Source organism: Rhipicephalus sanguineus, chromosome 9 (assembly GCF_013339695.2).
Source record: "Rhipicephalus sanguineus isolate Rsan-2018 chromosome 9, BIME_Rsan_1.4, whole genome shotgun sequence".
In the NCBI taxonomy this organism is placed as follows: domain Eukaryota; kingdom Metazoa; phylum Arthropoda; class Arachnida; order Ixodida; family Ixodidae; genus Rhipicephalus; species Rhipicephalus sanguineus.
In genome coordinates this window covers 97682488-97702170 of record NC_051184.2, presented here as the reverse complement: position 1 = coordinate 97702170, position 19683 = coordinate 97682488, and positions in this window count along the sequence as shown.

Below are 19683 nucleotides of genomic sequence, written 5' to 3'. Positions count from 1 at the left end.
AAACACATCGGAGATCGCGTAGTGCAACGCTGTACGCCTGCGCATCATGGCGGGAGGCGTTACTATAAGAGCGATGAGAGCGCTTCACCATGACACAATTTAACAGCATGCTTCGACTGTACATCATGTACTCTACTTTTTTCAAACTATAGGAGGCGGTAGCTTGCGACGGCCGCCTTGATACTGATTATATGGCTTACAGCGTGCCTTTCTGTGTGCAAAAAGAAAAACAAGCAGAAAGAAAAAAAAGGGGGGGGGGTGCAGCTACGCACTTGCGCTGCGAAGAATGAGGAAACAGCGGAGCCGGTGGCGTTCCCCTTCACCTATCCCTCTTCTTCACCCTCACTCTCCTTACCCTCCTCTTCACCATAACTTGTGCTGTCGTAACGACCACCGGAGGTGGTGCTAGTGATTAGCTAGACCTATGCTATGGCGCATGCGGGCGCACACACTGCAACGAAACTTAGGAAATGGTTTGTGCTCTTCACGTAGAATTTTCAGTTCTATAATTCCAGCTTTGTGGGCTTTTTTTATCGCATGTAAAACGGCTGGATTGAATAAAACAACTTTTTACGTCCCTTCGGAATGCACAATATTACACACCCGCGAGGGTGGTCCAATGATGGTGTGGCGACACACTGCGCACAAACCGGCGCAACCTCCGCCTTGTCACTAGCTAGACCGGCGTGACACGGCTGCATGCTGCACCACGCCTCCGATAAGGGACAGCGCCACCGCAGCGTCACCGGAGGCTTACGTCACCGACGGTGGCTATAAACCCAAGCTGCCAAGCTCTGATCGGATCATTCCTTCGCTACCCGACCGAGCGCAGCGTCGGTATGCTCGCCCCGCTGCTGCTACTTCGTTAATAAACAGTTGTTACGTTTTATGTTGGGATGCGTCCTTCCATCGACACGGCATCCCACATCTGGTGACCTGGAAACCGAAGAAACCGCACCGCTATGGCCGACACGGAAGCCCTTGCCGCTCTTCGGCAGCAAGTGGAACAAATTCAACAGCAACTTCAGGAACAGCAGCAGCGCATGCAAAACGAACCGCATTCGCCCGGCGATTCCGCGCAGACTCTTGTGGACTACGCCTCCCAAAGCTCCGTTCTAACGGTCGCTGTCAACGCAGATACTGCCACCACTGCGGCCGCTACCGACCTGGACGTCTGGCGTGTCTTTGTCAAGCTTCCGCCATTTTGGGCGGACTCGCCCGATGTATGGTTCGCCCAAGTCGAGGCCCAGTTCTCCCTGGCGCACATCACACAAGACCGGACCCGCTACGACTACGTCGTCGCCCACCTGGACGCCCGCTACGCCAACGAGGTCTGGGATATCCTCGCCAACCCACCAACGGCCAACCTGTACGAATACCTCAAGACCGAACTCATCCGCCGGCTGTCACTCTCGGAAGACCAGAAAGTGCGACAACTTCAGTCCGCAGAACTTGCCGAGCGCAAACCTTCGCAGTTACTCCACCACATGCGTGCTCTCGCGGGTAACATGGAAGTCCAGGAATCTTTCGTGCGATCACTCTGGCTCCAACGACTTCCACTGCACGTTCAGGCAATTCTGCGGGCTCAGCTGACGCTACCTCTCGACCAACTTGCCGAGGTCGCTGATTGCGTCATCGAGGTCTCCTTGCCGCAGTTGTTGCCCACCATCCAGGCTGTCGCCGCACCGCTGAACACCACCGAGCTTGCACGCCGTATAAACGACATCGACCGGCAGCTCACCTTCATTGAACAACGCCTGGGTGAAGGTCTTCCGATGCACCAGCGCCGCCACTCGCAAAGCCGCGACCGTAACACCACTTCCTCGCGGCAACCCGACAACAACGGCCGCCCGTGTTACTACCACCGACGCTTCGGGGACAGTGCCCGGCAATGTCGACCACCCTGTTCCGCTGGGCATGCGGAAAACGCCAACGGCAGCTCGTAGAGACGGCCGCAAGCTGCCAACCCAGAGGCCGTCGCATCTTCGTCACTGACCAAATCACGAAGCAGCGGTTCCTTGTCGACATTTGCTGCTACCCGCGATCCCATCTTCAAGGTCCTCGTCCGCCTACGTCTTTCGAGCTCAGTGCGGCAAACCGCTCCACCATCAAGACGTACGGCTCGCTCCGCCTGCACATCCAGCTCAGAAACTTACGCCGTGACCTTCACTGGAACTTTGTCATCGCCGACGTCGCCGAGTCAATCATCGGCTCAGGCTTTCTGGCCCACTACAACCTCCTTCCTGACTGCCGCAGCGACCTCCTCATCGACGCGACAACGGAACATTCCACACCAGGCCAGCGAACGACCGCCCAACAGCCAAGCATCAAGGTACTCAGTGTTGACAACCATTCGCCATACCACGCCATCCTCGCAGAATTTCCCGGATTGACGCGCCCCAGCGGACTGCCACGCAAAGTGCAGCACACCACCGTGCGCTACTTCCGGACCACTTCAGGGCCCCCGGTTTTCTGCCGCGCCCGTCGCCTCGCCCCGGACCGGATGCGCATAGCCAAAGCAGAGTTCGAGGCCATGCTCTGCGAAGGAATCGTCCGCCGCTCTGACGGTCCATGGGCCTCGCCACTTCACCTTGTTCCAAAGAAGACTGAAGGCTGGCGGCCCTGTGGGGACTACCGTGCCCTCAACGCACGCACCATCCCGGACAGGTACCCCGTCCACCACATACAGGACTTCGCCCATCGCATTCATGGCTGCCACGTGTTCTCCGTACTAGACTTGGTGAAGGCCTACACACAGATACCCGTCAATCCGGATGACGTCCCGAAAACCGCAATCATCACTCCCTTTGGCTTGTTCGAGTTTCCCTTCATGAGCTTCGGCCTGAGGAACGCTGGACAAACCTTTCAGCGCTTCATCGACGAAGTCGTCCGCGGCCTCGACTTCTGCTTCGTTTACCTTGACGACATACTGGTATTCTCCCGCGACGCCGCAGAGCACCACAGCCACCTTCGTCTGCTGTTCCAACGCCTCGATGACCACGGTCTACTCGTCAATACTCAAAAGAGTACGCTAGGCGCTTCCGTCGTCCACTTCCTCGGCCACGAAGTATCATCTGAGGGAACTCGGCCCTTGCCCGAACGCATCTCGGGCCTGCAAAGTTACCCTCAACCCACCACCGCTAAAGACTTTCGCCGTTTCCTTGGTATGCTGAACTTCTACAGGCGTTTCATGCCACACGCAGCCGACTACCAGGCTCCCCTCCATGACTCTTTGGCTGGGCTACGAGGAAATCAACCTGTTACGTGGACACCGTCGTTAACGAAAACTTTCGAAGAATGCAAAGCCGCCGTCTGCACCGCCACGCTCCTCACCCATCCCGTGCCAGACGCTCCCTTGGGACTCTTCACGGACGCATCTAGCTTCGCCATCGGCGCCGCCCTTATGCAGCGCGTGGACAACACCTGGCATCCCTTGGCGTTCTTCTCCAAGAAACTCGCAGCTCAGAAAACGACCCCTTCAACCGCTAGTTCCACTGACGAAACCACGACTACCGCCCCGACAAATTTACCAGCCTACTACAGAGAACTTCTGGCGATATACGAAGCAGTGCAACACTTTCGCCATATTCTCGAAGCACAGAACTGCACCATCTATACAGACCACAAGCCCCTTACCTACGCCTTCTCTCAACGTCGCGACAAACTCCCGCCTGTACAGCAGAACCAACTCTCGTTCATTGCACAGTTCACCACCGACAACGAACATGTCAGCGGGAAAGACAACGTGGTCGCTGACGCGCTTTCACGTGTAGCAGTCATCAGCTCGGTGCAGATAACAGCGGACGTCCTCGCCGAGGCTCAGACTACAGACGCCGAACTGCAGGAACTTCTCAAGGGCAGGTCCTCACTACAGCTGCAACAAGTCCCCATGCCAGGGTCGACAACCACAATCTGTTGCGACATGTCGACAGGACGAGGCAGGCCCTATGTGCCCCTGTCAAATCGTCGTGGTTTTTTCAACCACCTCCACAACCTCAGCCATCCCGGCATACGCGCCTCTACACGCCTCGTGGCTGACCGCTATGTCTGGCCCTCCATGCAGCGGGATTGTCGCACCTGGGCGCGCTCCTGCATTCAATGCCAACGCGCTAAAGTCACCAGGCACGTCACGTCACCACTCGGAACATTCTCTCAGCCCTCCGGTCGGTTTGAGCACGTCCACCTCGACATCATAGGACCCTTTCCCTAGGCCGGACCCTATCGCTACTGCCTCACCGCCATCGACCGGTACACTCGATGGCCCGAGGCTTGGCCCCTCGAGGGAATCACCGCGGAAGACGTCGCCTCGGCCTTCTTCACCGTCTGGATTGCTCGTTTCGGCGCGCCCCGCCGCGTAACCACCGACCAAGGACGACAGTTCGAGTCGCACCTTTTCAGGCTCCTCGGGCTGACCATCGGTTTTGAACGCTTGAGGACCACCAGTTACCACCCCTGCGCCAACGAAATGATCGAGCGTTTCCACCGACAGTTCAAAGCAGCCATTATGTGCCACCCGGACTCAACCTGGCTCGAGGCCATCCCAGCCGTCATCCTCGGTCTTCGCGCCACCTTCAAGCCGGACATCCACGCTACACCAGCAGAGCTCGTCTACGGGGAACCACTCCGTCTCCCAGGTGAATTTCTCGCTGCACTGCCATGCAGCACTACGGCCTCAGATCCCACCAACTTCGTCGCCCGGCTCCGACGCACCATCGCCGCCTTACGCCCGTCACCTTCAGCCCACCACAGCAAGCCTACACCTTTCGTGTTCAAGGAGCTAGCATCGTGCACGCACGCTTTCCTTCGCGACGACACCGTCCGCAGGCCTTTCCAGCCACCCTACAGCGGACCCTACCTGATCGTCCATCGCGACGACAAAAACTTCACGCTGCGCCTAAACGGGAACGACGTCCGCGTCTCGATTGACCGGCTCAAGCCCGCATACATCGCTGCGGACGAACCGGGCCGCACCACTCCATCGACAGGCATCTATCCACAGCCGCCGACGTCGCAGCCCGCTCCTTTCACGACACGCTCTGGACGTCTGGTACGCCTCCCGGATTTCTACAGACCCTGAGGGCTCTGCACACCGCGGGGGGGGGGGGGGGTGATGTGGCGACACACTGCGCACAAACCGGCGCAACCTCCGCCTCGTCACTAGTTAGACCGGCGTGACACGGCTCCATGCTGCATCACGCCTCCGATAAGGGACAGCGTCACCGGAGGCTTACGTCACCGACGGTGGCTATAAACCCAAGCTGCCAAGCTCTGATCGGATCATTCCTTCGCTACCCGACCGAGCGCAGCGTCGGTATGCTCGCCCCGCTGCTGCTACTTCGTTAATAAACAGTTAGTAAGGTCAACTTGTTGGCTAGTTGGTAAAGCATGATGAAACGGGAAAACAGCGCGGTAAACGACGACAAAGAAGGAACACACACACCACACCACACGAAGCGCTGACTGACAACTGAATTTTTATTGGGGCGAAAGTATATAAATACACTTTTAGGCGCAGCACGTCACAAACAAAATGACACAAAGCATGAAAAAGCACAGAGACACATAAAGAAAACAGAAACCTTGGTCATCGATGCACCATGTGGCGATGACCAAGGTTTCTGTTTTCTTTATGTGTCTCTGTGCTTTTTCATGCTTTGTTTGTGTCATTTTGTTTGTGACGTGGTGCGCCTAAAAGTGTATTTATATACTTTCGCGCCAATAAAAATTCAGTTGTCAGTCAGCGCTTCGTGTGGTGTGGTGTGTGTGTTCCTTCTTTGTCGTCGTTTACCGCGCTGTTTTCCCGTTTCAATAAACAGTTGTTACGTTTTATGTTGGGATGCGTCCTTCCATCGACACGGCATCCCACAAGGGCTTTCCCAAATCTTCTGGCTGTGGGGAATCTCGGTGGCTTTTCGTGAGTACCGCTGTACCACTTAATTTTTTTGAGTATAAAGACAATCAAAAGCGCGACAATAAAAAGCGCGAGAGGAGGGCGGGGGGGTCATAACGCCTTTCGACGCGCGCAGCCGCAGTATTGACATTGCCCGCCTTGGCCTGGTCTCTATTCTTTAATTTCGAAGGCCAGCGCCCTTGCTGTAGAACTTCCGATAATACATAGACTTGCGATATCCCCCCGCGCCGCTCCGCGAGTCGAGTGAAGCGCCCGCCGACCACGCACAGTGTGCTTCAAGCACCGAGCATCGTAAGCAATGTGTTTACGCCAACGAAGTTCCGGATGTACATAGGCCTGTTTTATTTTTCGTAAAACAAAAAAGAAGGCATGCCAGTCGCACAGCGAAACGGTCGTCGACAGATACACGTACCGGTCTTAAGCTACGCCTAAATGCTCGTGTAGCCCACAGCCGGCACGAAGTGGCGCCTATTACGCATATCAAATCACTCATTGCACGTCTTGATTCCAAGAACGACATAGAGCAGTGAGAAATCATCGTGTATGATAACTGTGCCACGGGAACGCCGACGCGCCATGAGCTACAAATAAAGCGTCGAGGTGCCGGTAATGTTGTTTTAACGGGTTCGAACGTTAACGAGCACGAATTACCAGTGCTCCGCGCGTTCTGTCATCACGGCTCCGCAAATCGTGCAAGTTTTATGGCACGCACTAGACGACAATCGTTTAGTGCTGCTACGACGTTGGTCTCTCGCTACCCGCAGACACCCTATGTGCGGATGCCCCTGCGATAGCTTCGTTAAATGCAAAATGCAATGAATTTTTGCGTGTCTAAGTAAATAAATTAGTTGCTATTGGGGGTAAAACGAGGGTTGGTTGCATTCGTTCTGGCCGCTCGAGTAACCCTACGATGTGCTTCACGGTACCCCTGGGTTCCGCGGAATGCAGTTTGAGAACACATGGCCTAGTGGTTATGGTGCTAGAATGCTGACCCGAAGGCTGCCGGATTGAATTCCTGCCATGGCAGCCACATTTTCGGTGCAGGCGAAAATGCTTGAGACCCGCCCACTTAGATCTAGATGCACGGTAAAGAAAGCCTGGTGGTTTAAATTGCCCAGCCCTCCACTACGGCGTCCCTAAAACATTATCGTTGTTTTGGGTCGTAAAGCCCCAACAATTGTTATATTAAAGGAGCAGTGAACTAAAATTTCAAGCTCGAGATGTGGTGTTCAATCGATAGCTTGGTATGCAAAGGTTTTTGAGCGCAGTATGAATTGCGCACGTTACGTAGAAGTTATGTTATTTCGTGGACGAACAGCGTACGAAAGCTCAACGTTGCGTTCAGCAGCCTGCGACCTCGACAGTATTATAACAAGACGGCGAGATGGGCTAACTGGTGAGCATTCATGTTTAAAACAAAAACTGAATTTTTCTTGAACAGCATCACATTTAAAAGCACAAGAGAGCGTGTCAAAATCTTAGGTCTTCTGTCCCCGTTTCACGTGCGCTTAAAACGCTCGTGCTTTAAACATTACAGTATTATGACGTGTTCAGCGCTCCTCCGTGCACGCCCCAGGCACTGAGTGACGATGCGCTAGTAACAATAACGCAAACGATCTCAGTGTTGCCATCGTGATGCCGGCTAGCAGCGAAGCCTGGCAGCGGTTTCACTTCGATAGTCTGGGTTGGTTGCCTGAAGTCCTGCGTCTACTCCGCGCCCCTTCCAATGATTTGTGGTGTGCTCGTCAGCGTGATCAGCGTGATATAACTGGGAGCGACGATCTCAACTGCATTACGTCTAATCATGTTGTGAAACAGTTGTGCGCGATTTACACCAGTGCCGTTTCAAGTAGCGCAAGAAGGAATGTCTTTGTCGCGGTTTATAAAAGCTTCCAGGTAGGACTGCGGATGCAATTTGCGTATCTCCCCGCGACCCGCAATGCATGAACGTTGGCCTTACGAATGCCTCCTCAGGTGCTGGCCTTACACACGGAGAGAATATGCTGTTCTTTCGAGCTTGATGGTGACATCAGGGACACGCGCCAGCATGGACGCCTGGGTGGAGACGAGACGCGGAGGTCGCCGACAGCCTGTGTGTGTTGTTGGGGGGGGAGAGGCGTAATGGAAGAATTGGCCATCGGCCCCTCGTGCCACTTCAAGGCGTCGGAGGCGTCGCTGCTGCCTGCTCGTCGCAGGAGAGAATGAGGCGCGCGAGAGGGGGAATCGAGAGCAGGAGGGGTAGTGGAGAGAAGGAGGAGGATTGGAGTGGAGGTGTGTGGAGTGGGCTTGCGCATGCGCAGTAAGGGTGGTCACGCCGCCGCACACCACCGGAATGAACTCCGCCATAAGCTGCTTGGAATTTAAAAAAAAACAAGGTTGAGTGGCTCGCGGCATCGACCGACTCCACGTTCGGTCTCTTTCGTCCTTGTTCGCTCTATCGGTAACGCAGACGGCTGCGACGCCAATGGTGACGCTGCTCAACGCACAAACAGACACCTAAGTGCTGTGCTCTAGAAACAGCTTTGCTGAAGACAGCGTCGCAGACAGCGTCAAGCGCCCATCGCAGACCATCAGCTTTCTACCACCTAGCATAGCCATCTGAGCGCTCGCCCCAAGGAGAAGTCTTCTTCCTCTTGTTCTTCGACCGCCTTGATGATGATACGTGCAGAGCACTTTAGGGGCCCGGGCTGCCGTATGCTGTCCCAGCTTGGCGTAACGCAGACAAAACCATGTGTGCTGGCACGTGCTAGCGCGTTCGCGACTGTGTAAGGGGCTGGGTAAAATGTTGTGGCCTCTCCGCCTTACACTCTCTCAGCAACCATGTGATGACATCGGGGAACATGATTCTGCAGACGCGCGATGAACCAGCGCGTTGTAGCCTTGACAGAACGCACTGGCACGCGTTAGCGCGTTCGGGCCTGTGTACGGGGCTGGGTAAGACGCTGTGGCCAATACATGACATTCATATAGCGTTTATATCTCAAGAAGTTTCAAGGAAAGGTGTGCTTCTGTGGTAGAACACCCGCTTGGGTTGCAGAAGGCCTGGGATCGATTGTCACTCGAGCCGACATTTTTATTTATTTAGTTATTTGCCTCTTTCTGGATTTTTCGCTCACTGACAAGGCTGATTTTTTGCTCACAGCCAAAGATGACGCCAACAACAGCAACACCGCAATTTCGGGGAAACGAGCCACTTATCGCTATCGCGATTTCCCCTTCCCTACCGTAGACGAGCTGAGCTCGTGTTAACTGTTTCTACCACTCCTGCAGAAGACGAGCTGTGCTCGTCCACGCTCAATGAAGCGTTTGGGGCCACCGCAGTTATCCTGCTGTGATTCAGTTTGCTGCGTTATCTTTCGCTGCAACAGATGGTGCAGTAAAAATTTTAAAAAGGTACTCAAAGCAAAACACGCCAGGCTGCGCGGATAGCGCAGCACAGTCACAGCGAAAGCTTGAAGAGCGGCATTTCTAGAGACCATTATAAATTCTCTTGTGGCTACTAATACAAGTACACTACCAACGTACCCACTACGCCACAAATCATAATTTTTGTGAAGTTGGGAAGCACCCACCACGACATTACTCGTCATCCTGCGGAGAAGCGAGGTACCATATGTAAGGCATCATATGCACTTTGTTGATGCGACGGTTGATGATGGTGAAGAATTATGGCTGAGCCCTTTGTAGTGGGTTGGAAGCTTTAAAAGACCCACTAGTTACGTAATTCGCAATGTGTGACGCCCGGTCGTTATTGAACTCTCCCATCACGCTTTATAACATACATGAACGAGAGAAAGATTGAGAGAGAGGGAATTAGGGTTATTGAGACCTTAAGGAAATGGATTATGGGAGCCTGATGGGCTTCCATGGCAACCAATAGAGGTGTACTGCGAGGAACCCACTACGCTATAAATCATCATAATTTTGTGAAGAAGGGGAGCAGCCACTATGCAATTTTTCGTCATTCTGCGGAGAACTGCGGTACCCGCTAAATACCTGTAAGACATTATGGTCACTTTGTTGATGCTGTGGCTGATGACGATGAAGAATTAATGGTAGATCCCCTTCAAATGGGTTGGAAACATTCAGCAACCCTCTCGTTGCACACTTCGCATTGTGTGACTCTTGCTTGTTATTTTACTCTTCTACCACACTACATTACATATGTTAATGTGGTTCCTTCCCGACAGCAAGCCTGTAAAGGGTCTTTTTGCAAGTCATTTTCCTTTCGCTTTTGCATGGAATACCTGTATACAGTCTCGCGCAAGGTACTATATAAGTTAGAAGAACAGACTGTTGGGCGAGTTGGTAATGCATTCTGTAAAAACTGCGCGAAAAACGTGGACAAAGAGAGAGACGGACGACACAAGCGCATACTAACAACTGAAAGTTTATTAAAAAGACACAGAATATGAAGAGCAAATGAACCACGTGTGCAAGGTTAAACAACAGACAGTTACAAGTGCGCATCGAGATACGCAATCTCCGCCTCGTACAACGCCACAGATGGCCTGGCAACACAACTATCTCCAGCTTTGAAGATAAAATACGCTTCAACAATCTCACGTATAGTACGTTCCTTGTGTCTTGCTAGAACTTTCGTTCCGCGGAAAAGCGGGCTGCACTTACAATCGCGACAGTGTAAGGATAGATTTGTAGAAGGCTGTCCTTTCATCGACAGCCTGTGGTCATTCAATCTCTTATTAAGACAGCGGCCGGTCTGACCGATATAACTGTTTCCACAGGAGAGAGAAACAGAATATACCACACTTTTGCAACATTCCGATAGGCCGTCCCTGTGTTTGACCCCGCACTCAAACCACTTTGGAGATGCACCATCCACCTTTCTTTCGACAGCCCCGCAAATCCTGCCCAACTTATTCCTCGCCGAAAATACCACGTGTACTCCGTACTTCGCGCCAACCTTCTTGTGGTGGTGCGAGACACCATGCAGGTAGGGGATGCTGACCAGTGCATTCTTATCCGGATCACTCGCAACAGGGGTTGAACCTTTTCGCTCGGACTTCAGGTTGCGCAAAATCTTTTCACAAAGGCGGGCCAAAACAGGCCCAGGGAAGCGGGCCTCCCTTAGCCGCCCCACCTGCCTGTTGAAGCTTTCCGCAAGAAGGTGTGGGCATGTTTTCTTTAAGGCTGCGGTCAAACAAGAAACAGCCACCCCGTTTTTCACTAGCTTAGAATGGCTGGAGCGAAAATCCAAAATTGGCTTTTCGGAACGTGGTGAATAAATCCAGCAAACATGGGAGCCACCGAACCGAATGACCAAATCAAGAAACTGCATAGCTAACTGCTAACGAATATTGCTGTAAGAACATTTAGGTATGTTGATGATTACCTTGTTCTCGTAGATTCCTGTCGATGTGTTGGGGCTAGAGTGGACGCTCTGAAACTTTTCAAGGAGAAAGGGTGTGGTCTAAACTTCCCTTTTGAGGTTCCCAAAGAGGGTGCTATGCAGTTTCTTGATTTGGTCATTCGGTTCGGTGGCTCCCATGTTTGCTGGATTTATTCACCACGTTCCGAAAAGCCAATTTTGGATTTTCGCTCCAGCCATTCTAAGCTAGTGAAAAACGGGGTGGCTGTTTCTTGTTTGACCGCAGCCTTAAAGAAAACATGCCCACACCTTCTTGGGGAAAGCTTCAACAGGCAGGTGGGACGGCTTAGGGAGGCCCGCTTCCCTGGGCCTGTTTTGGCCCGCCTTTGTGAAAAGATTTTGCGCAACCTGAAGTCCGAGCGAAAAGGTTCAACCCCTGTTGCGAGTGATCCGGATAAGAATGCACTGGTCAGCATCCCTTACCTGCATGGTGTCTCGCACCACCTCAAGAAGGTTGGCGCGAAGTACGGAGTACACGTGGTATTTTCGGCGAGGAATAAGTTGGGCAGGATTTGCGGGGCTGTCGAAAGAAAGGTGGAGGGTGCATCTCCAAAGTGGTTTGAGTGCGGGGTCAAACACAGGGATGGCCTATCGGAATGTTGCAAAGGTGTGGTATATTCTGTTTCTCTCTCCAGTGGAAACAGTTATATCGGTCAGACCGGCCGCTGTCTTAATGAGAGATTGAATGACCACAGGTTGTCGACGAAAGGACAGCCTTCTACAAATCTATCCTTACACTGTCGCGATTGTAAGCGCAGCCCGCTTTTGCGCGGAACGAAAGTTCTAGCAAGACACAAGGAAAGTACTATACGTGAGATTGTTGAAGCGTATTTTATCTTCAAAGCTGGAGATAGTTGTGTTGCCAGGCCACCTGTGGCGTTGCACGAGGCGGATATTGCGTATCTCGATGCGCACTTGTAACTGTCTGTTGTTTAACCTTGCACACGTGGTTCATTTGCTCTTCATATTCTGTGTTTTTTCAATAGACTTTCAGTTGTTAGTATGCGCTTGTGTCGTCCGTCTCTCCCTTTGTCCACGTTTTTCGCGCAGTTTTTACAGAGTACTATGTAAGGATTTACTAACTATCCTCTTCCCGCCTCCGTTGTACCGTTCATTGTACTCCGATCTTTCAGGCCGCGATGTGTTGAAACGTGTGCGCAAAATGTATATTCCTCGTAATCAAAAACATTTTTCTATGAACTCCACTCTGAAACACTTCCGGTAAACACATGGTTGAAAAGAAAAGGTATTTTTGTTTCTTCTGATAACTGCCGTGTATGTGATGTGCCGGAAACAATAAAACATTGCTTTTTTAGCTGCAAAGACGCTATTCTGTTCTGGAATGTCCTTCAGAGAGCAGTGAATAAAAGTTTTGTCATCAATTTTCACACCATACGTTATCTTATACAAACATCGCTTGATGAAGTGCCATATGATATGTTTTTCCTCATGGGTATGCATAGCTTATGGAAGACACGTATGTAGGACCGTAACGCAGAACCCACCATTTCTTCAAGCATGCGCTTCATTCGCATGATTATTCAGCTAAAGGACATTTATCACGACTTGGACTTTAGACCGGACTGGTACCCCCTCTTGGTGAGGTGCTCGGCCTCACCACCTTTCCAGTATACCACGATGTGAAGAACTCTCACCGTTCTACCGCACGTTGTGTTAGCCATCGAGTGTGCCCTTAGTAACGCTTGAGCGCTTATTGTCGCTATGTGATTGTACTTTTGCTTGCTTTATTTGTGCTCTTACTGTGCACTGTAATACTCAGTGTGGTGAATACCATGAAATAAAAAAAAAACCGGCATGGCTCTGGGGTTGAACACTGGGCTCCCACGCAGAGGGCCCAGGTTCGTATCTCGTTCCATCCCGGGTATTTTTTCTTATTTCGTTTTTTTTTTCTTATTTCGAGCGATAGTGAATACGGACACCGGCGGCGGCGGCGGCGGCGGAAAACTACGGCGCCAAGAACGGCCCTTGTTGTGATCTCATAACAGCTCTCCCTGTAAAAATGGCGTCCTCTGTGCAAGGAAGCGCCGCCAACAGCTTTGCTCAGCTGTTTGCCGTAGTATTGTGGGATAAAGAATTTCTTTGCTTCTCGAGTGGGGCTCCGGGACTACACAGAGGAGCATATTTTTTTCTAAATTCTCAGAGCCGGATGACCACCGAATCTCAACGTGTCGGCAGTGGACTGCGAAAGAGGTAAATAAAACCCCACCGACGCGTCCAAGGCTTTTGTTCTGGACTCCCTTGTCTCTGCACATGATTGTTTATACTTGAAAATATTTCTGCACCTAAGACTAGAAACGTTAGGACACATTTAGTTGTGGAGGGCAGTGAAGCCATTTAGGACGACTGCCAGTTGGGCATGTTGAAAAAGGTTGATGACTAAACAAGCACAGCATACACGAAGACTTGGAAAGAACACCCGACGGAGCGCTTACTAGCAACTGAAAATTTTTATTTCGGAAATAACGTTCGCATGCATGCATCACATGAAGGCACGTCAGCACAAACCATCATTATTATTACAAACAGTGTGAATCAATGGACGACCGTAAAGATAAACGATTGCATACAGCAGGGAAGCACGTGTTAAACCGCGGAATAACAAGAAAAGAAAGGCACTGAGTCATGTTACATCCAAAAAAGCAAATTCTCAATCTATTAGCAGAACAGAAGCCTAGCTGACACACCTATTAATTTCTTTCCTCATGCAAAAGGGTTCAATAATTTTGATTGTCGTTCGCTTTTATGCTTCTCAGTTATTATTCTGTCAGAAAGTTTTGCCTCCCAGGTGCACTCCTTGCAGTGTGTCGCTAAGTCGAGTACGGGGCCTTCTCTAGGGAATGCGCATATTCTCTATGTTCTGATATTCGCGAATGCGAACATTCAGGCGACGAGCCCTTGGGCCTATGTATTCCTTTTCACATGTGAAAGCAATTCCGCACACGACATTTTTTTTACACTGTACATACCTTTTGACAAGTTTCATGACACATTCATCTTTTTTCTTCTGCGCTTTTCGTTGCGACCAATATTTGCACTGGAGGGCAAATTTTCGACAATTTGTTTATGGCTGAAAATACAACCCGAACTTCCTACTTTGACGCAACGTTTTTCAGCCGATGTGAAACTGAGCCCCCTGCTGTTTTCCCGCTGACGTACAACAGTTTTCAAATGGGAACAGCAAAGCAGCCCCGGATGCGTGGCACAATGCAATGGGGACTGCGCGAGTGTTTGCAAGGCAAGCCAAGACGCGACCTTTTACTGCTACATGACAGAAGAGATATCACGTGCAAATCTGGCATGTGACAAAATGCAGCTCAAGCAACGTCCAGAAACGGAGCTACACTATAGCACAGAACTTCGAGCAACTGCTACGGCATGGCTAATTGCAGCATGGTTTTAAATTAGGCTACAAGACATATCGGGCGGAAATGTGATCGTTTACTGAGTAATAGGCAGGCAAAATGATAAGAAAGAATATATACATGCCTCGATAGTGATGGCGCAGGCTTGCAAGTTCCGTTCGCTTATGTTTCCCGAGATACCGCGCGCGCCAGCACTCGCGGCTGCGGCCTTGTGGTCAAAGTTCGACTGAGAAAATTTTTTCAGGGGTGAGTTGGCGTACGCACACATTTGTTATAAGGCGCGAAAGAGCACAGTCACGAGAAAGAACATAGGACAGGACACGGCTTAGCGCCAGAAGTAGATAAAACACCCAGATAATTGAGAGAAGCATTCCCTATCGGCAAAAAACGTGAAATGTGCGTTAGCAGCACTTACATTGTATCGTAGAAATCTGACGAAAATTTTATTGAGCATGCATTACCTTGTCACAGTTGATACCAACATGTTTTTTCCGCCGGTGCTGAGAAAGATACATATATTCGCGGTTTTCTGCAAATAAAACAGTTGTTAGTGGTGATCTGTCCCGTGTCCTTTCTCGTGATTGTGTTCCTTCGCTCCTTCGTGCTCTGAGAACTGTAATGGTGTTAATTTTGCCATCATAGGTTTATTAATAGAGGAGGAACTCAAGTTCAAAGTTTCGTGTTTTCAATTTCGCCCCGAAATCTCCCCGCGTGACGTCACGGATTTCAAGGTGTGCTTATTGTATTTTGGCGCCATTGGCTCGACAAAATTGCAACGAACATGGTATGTTAAGTCTATGGCCCTCTCAGAAGACAATGTACTTCATTTTTACCTGTTAGGAACTAGGTAGTCCCTAGTAGGCGCCATCAAAACATGTGACGCCACGGCGAATGGTGCGGAAACTTCAAGGCGGCGTCGCCAGCCACAGTTTGTTTTGGCGCGTTTTCTCGCTTACTAAGCGTCTTCTCGCAGCAAGAGTGGTGTTTTTGGTATTGAGAAAGAGTACTTTACTAGTATGAGAAAATTATTTTATTTTCCTCTTTAGTGTACCTTTTGTGCTGGAGGATGTCGCAGCGTTGAAGTATTGCAATGCTCGTGAGACATCTGGAAGAGCGATACAACTCCCAGCTCTTATGTTCAAACTCCCCGTTCAGAGTGAGAGAAACTAATGCGCGACGGCGGCGACGCAGAGCGGCGGGAGCAAAAGAGGCGGCGGCAGCGCACAGGTCTATACAGACTCTAGAGCAAAAAGGCTGGGCGGAAAGAGCGCCGACCAAAAGTACACTTCCATTGTCCTACCACTAGCATTGTTGAACGTTCAATTTACAAATGGGCTTAAATTAGCGCTATTCATTGTTACTGGCTACATATATCACACATGATCATTTTGAAAAATAAGAAACATAGCGGCACGTTTATTCATCATTTATAAAATTTAAGTCGAAGATTCAAGGCCATTTAGGCAATTTACTGTGCGCAGAATTTACAGCACAGGAGGATGTGTATGCAGGAAATTTTGTTAGATCGCGCCACCGTACCCACTTGAATTCTAGAATGCGGCCGGCAGCGCCTCTTTTACTGAGTTGTGAGTCGCCGTGCGTCGTCGTCTGCGCTTTCTGTTGACACGTATTTGCAACTCTACTTCATGTGAGCTCGCTTTCATTAATTACGATTAAACTGAATAGCGCCGTGAAGTCTAGCGCGCGTCTCGGGGGCTGGTAATGCTCGCGCGGTTGTGTAATGGCGACAATGGCGGCGCCATTGTGGTACGATATTTTAAAGCATGGGTGTTATGGCTCGCTTCTCCTCTGCAAACCGTACTAACTATTTGTGCCAAGCGTCGCTTGCGTCCGTTTACCCGATAGTGGGAATGCTCCTCTAAATTTCTTTAGTTGACACCTGCCCTCTCGCCTTCGATTTCGAACAGCGCCACGTTAAGGTCGTAATATTAGGGCCCAGGACCATGGCAACGGGGCCACAGACAAGCTGAGGCTCTCAGACAAAACACAAGGCGAGCGGATATGTAGCACCAGCTTCGTTATTTTTCAGCTCAATGCCACCTGCCGTTTCTGTACCCCAACTGGCCCAAAATCAGCAACAGCTTCGTGCCACCGGCGCAAGCGGGCAGCGTTTGTGGTGACAGTACCGGCCTTGTCGCGGCGTCTGCTCGTAACAATCGATAATTTGAAATAAGGATTCGCGTTTCTTACGGAAAATAGCCTCGTTGCTTGTCATAGTAGATCGGACTTTCAAATTAAACGCATAATCTTAGAGAAAGTGTTACCTAAGAAAGTTGCGCCACAGTCACTACTTAAACGGAAGACCAGGTTTTTTTGTCGCTCTTATTATTTCGGCTCCATTTACACCCTTTGTGTTGTCCTTCACGAAGGTTACAGCAATAGCTGAGACACCCTACTGCTTTCTCAAAGTTTGACACGCCCTGCTCTAAATCGAAGACCATTTTTCTAAAGGAAAAAATAAAATGTCAAAGGTATTACTTAATTTTCCAGCTTCGCAAGGCGGCTTATCGCAGACCCGCGTAAGTGAAATAACGTAACCTTGCTTATGTTCCACTATTCCATTTCAGCATCTAGCACACAAGACACAAGGCAAGGACCGAGTGAAAACCGACGAAGACAGCGCCCGTCTTCATCGGTTGTCAGATGGGGCTTTTCTTTTGTTGTGCGTTAGATGCTCAAAACACACTATATGATTTATTGTTAATTTTTACCTGATGACAACTTTCTGTGCCCGCGTAGCCAACTATGAGAAGCCTAAGCGCAGACTTTTTCACTACGCTCTGCATTTGGACCTCGAAAGTAAACCCTTGTTGCTTACGAAGAAGAAAAGAAGGGATAATCGCAATTGCTTTGAGATGCGAATCACCTTATACGCTCGGGCTGTCGGCGTCTCCTGTCGTCGTAGCCCGTCACAGTGTCTCCTGTCGTCCCCGGTCAAGGTAAAGCGAGTGGCAAAAAAATCACAGCATATCCACGGAGTGAATGATGATGAGTGGGCGAAGCTGCGGACGTTCATCGGTAAACCGTGAATCTTCCGTGAATTCTGCCTAGTACATCATCACCGACGTGAGATCGGGCGCGTTTATACTAAAGGTTCGATGAGTTATGACGACTTGCAGCGCACTTTAATTTTACATGTACGCTGTCAATTTTCATTGTTTAGAAAACCATTGCTTTAGAAAACATCTGGCGTCTTTCGTTAAGCAGCTGGCGTCTTTTCGTTTTGCTTTAGAAACATCTGGCGTTCTTTCGTTTTGCTTTTACAAAACATCTGGCGTCTTTTGTTGGTTTATTTCATCAATCAACGGCGTTTTGAACAAACTTTTTATTGTTTAATCACGCACAGGAGAAATCTCAACAGGCACTACCTTGGAGGTAAAGAATGGCTGCTAATGGGAATGAGAGACAGAAGTCGGCTTTTAGCCAACGCTGCGAATTTTTTATTGTTCAACAACGCACAGGAAAAATCTCCCACCGGCACCACCTTGCAGGTCAAAGCGTAAGACTGGTTACATACTACGCTACGAGGGACGAACGGGTGCCGCTATAAGGAGCTTCGCCCCTAAAAGACGACGCGTTCGCGAGAACGCTCGCTTGCCCGCGAGAGACAACTCCACCAGCGATACTCCGACTGCCGAATATGAGGGAGCGTTCGCTAAGGAAAAAATCACAGCATATCCACGGAGTGAATGATGATGAGTGGGCGAAGCTGCGGAGGTTCATCGGTAAACCGTGAATCTTCCGTGAATTCTGCCCAGTACATCATCACCGACGTGAGATCGGGCGCGTTTATACTAAAGGTTCGATGAGTTATGACGACTTGCAGCGCACTTTAATTTTACATGTACGCTGTGAATTTTCATTGTTTAGAAAACATCTGGCGTCTTTCGTTAAGCAGCTGGCGTCTTTTCGTTTTGCTTTAGAAACATCTGGCGTTCTTTCGTTTTGCTTTTACAAAACATCTGGCGTATTTTGTTGGTTTATTTCATCAATCAACAGCGTTTTGAACAAAATTTTTATTGTTTAATCACGCACAGGAGAAATCTCACCAGGCACTACCTTGGAGGTAAAGAATGGCTGCTAATGGGAATGAGAGACAGAAGAAGTCGGCTTTTAGCTAACGCAGCGAATTTTTTATTGTTCAACAACGCACAGGAAAAATCTCCCACCGGCACCACCTTGCAGGTCAAAGCGTAAGACTGGTTACATACTACGCTACGAGGGACGAACGGGTGCCGCTATAAGGAGCTTCGCCCCTAAAACGCTGTTTCTGCGATAGACGCCGTCTGCGATGGGCGCATGAGGCTGTCTTCTCATGCTATTGACGTGCTCCTATGGGAAACACCTGTGCTTCGCACTTCTCCAAATTGTACGTTGACGAGGCGCAGCTCTTAGGAGCCTGTTCCTGCGTTGAGCGGCGTCGCCATTGGTGTCGCAGGCCATTGGTGTCGCGTAACCGACAGAGCGAACAAGGACGAAAGAGACCGAACGCGGAGTGTGTAGATGCCACAGGCCACTGAACCTGGCTTTTTAACACGAAAGTGTTTTATGCCGGGGTCCACCAAGACTTCTGTGACGTATTTCTGTCAGGAAATGACGTCTAAAGTTTTTACAACATCACTTGGCAAAGAAAAAAGTTTCGTCAATGAGCATTGAACCCACGAACGCTCGGCCCGCAACAACAGATGCCGGGCACGCTATCCACTGCGCCATGGTCACAGACTCTTGAGACTTTACAAACGCACCTTTTATATCTACCACTCTACCGGTCTGCGGGGTAGTGTTGTCCCCTGGGAGCGGTACAGTAAAGCAATTCGTCATTACTGTAGCCTCCGCGATTGAAACCTGCAACGCGTTACACGTCCGTCCCATTCGACACGGTATCAATAGAATTTCAATTTTGTCAATGCCTTAACGCACCTCGAAGTGGTGATCTTAGCCCAAGCGTCGTAAAAGCGTCGGCCTCGCTCATAGCATCA